Source organism: Triticum dicoccoides, chromosome 5B (assembly GCF_002162155.2).
Source record: "Triticum dicoccoides isolate Atlit2015 ecotype Zavitan chromosome 5B, WEW_v2.0, whole genome shotgun sequence".
NCBI classification, from domain to species: Eukaryota; Viridiplantae; Streptophyta; class Magnoliopsida; order Poales; family Poaceae; genus Triticum; species Triticum dicoccoides.
Genome location: NC_041389.1, coordinates 530,602,477 through 530,609,020, shown reverse-complemented (window position 1 = coordinate 530,609,020; position 6,544 = coordinate 530,602,477). Strand labels below are relative to the sequence as shown.

The 6,544-nt window shown below is 42.3% G+C and overlaps 1 long non-coding RNA gene across 1 annotated transcript; it reads left to right on the top strand.

The window, feature by feature from the left end:
• The first annotated feature begins 132 nt into the window (after window positions 1-132).
• LOC119311376 lies at window positions 133-4,643 on the top strand. The gene is made up of 11 exons (XR_005151037.1): window positions 133-256; window positions 406-556; window positions 814-987; window positions 1,106-1,357; window positions 1,616-1,684; window positions 2,183-2,287; window positions 2,362-2,403; window positions 2,654-2,803; window positions 2,923-3,009; window positions 3,219-3,294; window positions 3,474-4,643. It is a non-coding gene; the product is annotated as an uncharacterized LOC119311376 (long non-coding RNA).
• Window positions 4,644-6,544: the final 1,901 nt, after the last annotated feature.

Genomic DNA, 6,544 nt, shown 5'->3' with positions numbered 1-6,544 from the left:
CGCACCCAGAGCATCTCACCTGGACACGGCGACCAGGGCTCGCCGAGCACACCCAGCATCACGCTCCTTCTCGTCCGCCGGCCACCTCTGGGCGTGGGACGACCTGTGCGCGTGCCATCACCATCACCTTGTCGCAGATCCGCCGGCGCCGTCGTCCGACCTTGGCCTCTGAGTGTGCTCACGCCATGGCCTACTCGGGACGCCGCCCTTCCCCCCTGATCCAACCCTAACCCTAGCATTGCTGCTGCTGGTCAAGGTGCTCTTGGCCCCTCCCCTCCCCTCATGCTGCTGCTGTTTTTGGCCCTTCCCCTCCCCTCATGTTGCTGCTGCTTTTGGTACACAGATGATTTTACCCTGGGTTGCCCGTGTTGATCTTTGCTGTCCAATGTTTCTGTGATTGCGCAGTTGAAGGTGCCTGTCATCGTGGTGGTGGGGTGTAAGCTGGACCTGAGGGACGACCAGCAGAACAGCCTTGAGCAGACGATGGCGCCCATCATGCAGTCGTTCCGTGAGATCGAGACCTTGCATCGAGTGCTCCGCTCTTTGCCAGATCAAGGTGAGAAAGACTCCCCTTGTCTCAATATCTAGGGAATGTTGGTAACACTTTTATTATGTCAAATGGTTGATTGTTCACAATGAACGAAACTAGAATGCTCAAAATGCTGATGCCAGCAGCTACTCAGCCTCGCAAAATATTCCAACATTACATTTTCTATAGTTTGATTGTGTACTAATGATAATTTTGATTGTGGCGTTAGACTTCTAGATACTATGCTCGAGTAGGTTTACTAAACAAATGTTTATGAACCACAGGTGCCTGAGGTCTTCTACTATGCCCAGAAGGCAGCGCTTCACCCCACAGCTCCTCTATTTGACCAAGAGGCACAATCTCTAAAGCCACCTGTGAGGGCTTTGAAGCGGATATTCATTCTATGTGACCACGACAGGGATGGAGCTCTCAGTGATGTGGAGCTCAATGACTTTCAGGTTTGTATTCACTGAGGCCACCGTTCTTCCTTTATCTTAACATGAGGCTGACTAGAGTTTTTTATTGACATTCTTCTATGTATGGTGATACTGAAATTCTCATTCCATTGGTTTGCAGGTCAGATGTTTTAGCGCTCCTCTCCAGCCTACTGAAATATCAGGCGTGAAGAGAGTTATTCAAGAGAAGATGCCCGAAGGCGTAAATGATAGTGGCCTTACATTGACTTGGTTCCTTTTCCTTCATGCTCTTTTTATTGAGAAAGGTCGTTTGGAAATTACATGGACAGTATTGAGGAAATTTGGTTATGATAATTAAATCAAGCTTAGAGATGAATTCATTCCAACGTCAGTCAAGCGAGCTCCTGATCAAGTAATGTCTGTTGATTACTGTGAGCTATTCAAATTTTGTTGTCAGTTGAAGCTAGACCAATTTTTAAGTGCACATATATTTTAGTGTCAAGTTGTTCTTATAAGGGATTACGTGTAAGTTTATAGTTGATTTCAACTGTATGGTGGGTATATGCAATCCTGGCTTCAATATTCATTTATCTATGTGTTTAATATTTGCCATACCTTTGGTCTATAATATTTCTTTGGTACTAAAGTCATATCACTATCTTTGTTATAGACGGTGGAATTGACAAATGAAGTGATTGATTACTTGAAAGGAATATTCAACATGTTTGCCATAGATAATGTAAGTCTGATGTATTGTTTGTCACATTAGTTTTTTATCCTCAATGTAAATGTTATTCTTGCCATTTTCATTCTAAATATTATCCGTAAAAAAAACTTCTGTGTTGGAGGAAGTTCTTAAATGCGTTTGTGACGTAGTCGTTGGATGGTGGATTAGCATAACTATGTCCCTGGGATTTAAATTTTGGATGAACATACTTCAGTGCCTAATAATTTCAGAACCATTGTGGCGTTGTTGCTTGATCCAGTTGAAGTTTTAAATCAATGGTCATACTTGCAAATAATGTAGGTGTTGATAAAAAGAGCACTGCAGTGATCCTCTGGCTATCTGAGTATTAAAATTTGATACATGAACTAAGTCAACTCAAAGTAGCACCTTAATACTTGACATGGCTGTCTGTTTTAGTCTCGCATTGATATTTTACTCTCCTGAAGTATGACTTGACGTTACAGATATTATTTCTGCTTAATGATAGTGGGGAAAATGTTTTTTTTCTAGAGTACTAGACAGAAAAGTTGACTCTATGACTGATCCGCCAAAGAGCGGACCTGATACTCGTGTCCGATGCATTTTACCAGCCGCCGCGACCGTGCTCCTTCGAAGGTAGGCCCACTTCTTGAAGCCTACTTATTATTTTTGTTGTTGCTAATCTCCTTTCCCATGGACACCTCTACCAGATCTGCCGCCACTGCGAAGCCTAGCTCCTGAGTGCTTCAAAGGTGAGCAAGAAAGAAGAGGAGGGGTGTGGTGCTTTGGTACTGGTATTGCTTTGCATCTGCGCTGACTAGAAAATGTGTGTGTGTGTGTGAGAGAGAGAGAGACAGAGAGAGAGAGAGCTGTTGCTAACAGGGTTTATGGTTCATAATGAATTCACTCTGTAGATGTACCATTACTCATATTTCTAGCCTCCTGCAAGTCATCATTTTGTTAATCACGGTTTTTTATGAAACTGAAACCTTTCACTTTCAGTCCATATGAAGCAAAAGAAAGTCATGCAGTATGTTGCAATTATATTGTGATGATTGGTAGGGAATAACTGAAGTCTTTGAAATTTGGTACATGTTGTCGTGTGTCGATTCAGCCCCATTGTGCCATCAGAATGACTTGGATTTACAATTTGTAAGCAGAACTCATGCTTCTTACTATCCCTTCCAGCTCTAAAATACATATATGTTTTTTTTCTTATTTTGTACCACTAAACTATGTGTGCTAAACAAAGCATGTCGTATTATTTTCAGATAAATGATGATGTAGTTATGCGCACCATCCAAACAATACACGTGTGGTTCCCAAATTGGAGCATATATTTCCGTGAAGATCTTCAAGTATGGTCTTTGCTTTCTCTTCTCACATCTGCCATTTAGAATTTATTTCCCTATTTCTATCAAATATGCACTGCTTTACCAAGATCCCGCTTTGATTAATGTTGGTCTATTATACTAGATCCCGCTTCTCACATCTGTCGCAAGGTGTTTTTTTACATGTAGGTGCCTTCTTTTAATCTATGCATGACCCAGGTTTCTGTGATGTGCAGTTTGGCCCATGAGCCTGCGGATACGTGCTTTCTTGACCTTGCGACACACTGTCCTCTTCCGCCGGCCGCCTAACAGGTCCGTCCTTCTTACTCTAGCAGCAGAAACTGAAGCAGCTAGGGTTCACCACCATATTGCCCATTGTCTTTATTTTTTCCGCCCCTCTTCCACCAACAATTACCTTGCAATAATGTAGTTCCAATCTTTGTTTTGTACAGTGTTTCTTAATCCTGGTTTGCTTCAATTGATTGATTTAGGCAGATCATGGAGGATGGTTCTCACATTTCTGTTTGGGGAATTCTTCAATTGAGAAATTGAAATGACTGCTGGTTAGGTAATTAGTTCACTGAAAGGAGTGTCATACCTCATCTCTTCATGCAAATATAGTACATCAAATTGTCTATTTGTTTTGTGTGCTCCTTGGAGACGTTAACTGAACTTCAAAATAAATCAGTTGTTTGTTTGTCTAAGATTATTTTAGACCCGAGAACTTGGGTCTGTTTAGAGTTACATATGTTATAGAAGGTTGTCGTTCTGCTATACTACCAACAAGTCACAAATGGTTGTTAGATATTTAGATGGATCTGTTGAGTTAACCACTGTATTTCTCATTTCTTTAACTGTTAATAGTATACGTAGTGCTCACTCTGCTTTTCTAGGCACCTCAAGTCACTTTGACACTATCATCATTCAAAATATGTGCAAACAAGCCCATTGGTGCTCGACATGGATACATGGTTTCTCGACCTCACGTGATACGCTAACCTAATCCGCCGGCCGCCTATAGGTCTTTGTGTGTGTGTGTGTGTGTGCGCGCGCGTGCCTATGCCATTAAAAGCAGGCGGAGGTGCATCAATGGAGGATCCAACCATCGTTGGAGATCGATATAAGGCTAAGTAACTAATTTTTGCTTTTGCTATCCTGAATTTCTGTGCGGCACATTATGTGTGTGTGTGTGTGTGTGGAATTGCTGTGACATGCTTTTTTTCAACTATACTCACATTCTTTGCTTTAGTGGATTATTCTATGCTTGCCCTGTTAACCATCTTCATCATTTATAAAGAACCTTCTGTGTTTCATGATATTTCATAGGATTCTCATTTTAACATTTTTAGTGAGAGTCTCTTAAACTATCTGGTTAGAAGATAGGTGTAATAAATACATGGTGGTTAAATCTGAAGCATATATGTATTATTTTGAGAAAGAGTTCAGTCCGTATACCTGCATTGTTGCTACTTGAATTTTATTTTCTTGGCTGTATGGAAGTATTAGTTCTTTTCAAGTCAATATATTGATTGACAGAATAACTAGAAGATCCACTTGTTGGGATGGTGCATGTTTAACATAATGCACGTGATGGCAGGATACATGCAAAAATAATAATTTGTGGTATTAATCGTGAGCAAATAATGGTGAGATCCATGCCATATATATATATATATATATATATATATATATATATATATATATATATCATAAAACCTTGTCGTAATCTCTATGTTATTCTATGTCACTTCTGGTAATACATTGTGATTCTTACAAGGAATTACTTCCTCCTCTTTCCCCCTTCAAAAATAATGAGACTTTCACTCCTTTTTCTTTGTTGATCTCTCTAATTTCTGATTACAAATATATGCATGTTTCTACTCTGTTTCAAGAACTTAAAGGACATGCTTGCGAATCATGGACAACATTGGCCTGGTACGGAGCTCGAGTCTAAGCTCTTGCTTGGTTTTAGGTGCAAACACGGGCCTTCAGTTCACCTAGATCAAGAAGCGGATGCTTGTGCCCATTGCGTGTGACCGTGATGTAGGCACTCACTCTGGAATATGAGAATAATTTGATGATCCTCTCTTGGAAGATATTCAATAGTGAATTTGACCACTTATGTATAGGTATTTGTTGTTGTGTTATGTATGTAGATGCAGATTCTCAGGCTTAAGGTATTAGTTTGGTAGTTTTAAGTGTTATTGATTGTTTTGCTGCAACTGGTTGTTGCTCAGCGTGATAACCAAAGGAATGCCTCTTGAAAATTAAGATCCTTATTATGTGTTCTTTGTATGGGATTGATGCGATGTGAACTTATACTCTTGGTGAAATGTGTACCAAGTTTATTTTTTTGGACGCGCGTGTTAACTATCTCATTTTTGCGCTCTTAGTACTGAACTTATTGTCAAATGGCTACCTTCTGTGGTCTCATGAATGCACTGAACTTGAACTCTATGCTGCCTTATATAATCTTATGACGATGTTGAACTCAGATGATGTCTTGCTTCTATTACAAGTGAATTTGTTTCTTTCTTTTATTTTGTTCAATACATAATGCTAAACGAGGATTCCTACTAACATGAACATTACTTATTTGATCATGTCGTTCGGACCGGCACCCTCGCGTCAAGGCGCGGTCCTGATCTAGTATTGATGGAAAGAACGCCCGCTTGCAATCACACACCTCGTCGACAAGCCAACACTGATAACGATTTCAGCTTCAAACTTCATCTGGCCAAGCAAGAGCTTGTCCGTCTCGTTGCCACCCGACAACAACCTTGAAGAGGGCTAGGGGTCTCGGATAGGGAATGAGGCGTCGAAGGTGGATTCCATGCTCGCTAACCCGGCTTTAGATGAGAACATTGGAATCTTCCGCAAACTTGGTCAAATGGTCGGATCAATGTGCACACCTTGGACAACCACCACCGCCGCCAACAACACGCACACACCTCATACGGCCAACTGCACTTCAATCAAGACATCATACATGACTCAAAGATGACACCTCCAAGAGGTTGTGCCATGGAGGGCGCTGTCATCATCTGATCTGAGGCTTTCGTCTACAGAACACCCGTGGTGGGCAAGGTGTTGACTATCCATGACAACATCTCCAAGTAGGAAGGCGACACCCTAAGGCGTCGGTCGGCACCCACAAAAGCCGGCATAGGGCTTTCACCCACAACAACACACCTCACCGCCCACCTCAACCACCCTGCAGATAAGTCCGGTAAGCACTGGAGCATATGACCTCACCAGCCAGGCAGAAATCACATATTTGACCTGAGGCAGAAATCAATTCACAAACTGACCTGCTTTCAAAAAAATTTCACTCTGCTGACCCTTTCGTGTGGCGCCCGACACCTGGGCGTCGCACCCTACTGTGCAGCGCCCATCACTTAGGCACCACACTTCCTGCCAGCGTGGCAGCCCTGGTCCAGCTGCGGCCCCACACGCACCTGTGCAGCGCCTAAGTCTTAGGCGCCACACATGTAATGTGCAGCGCCTAGCTCGTGGGCACTGCACAGTCTGTGTTCCACTTGGGCTGGCCCCACCCTCTCTC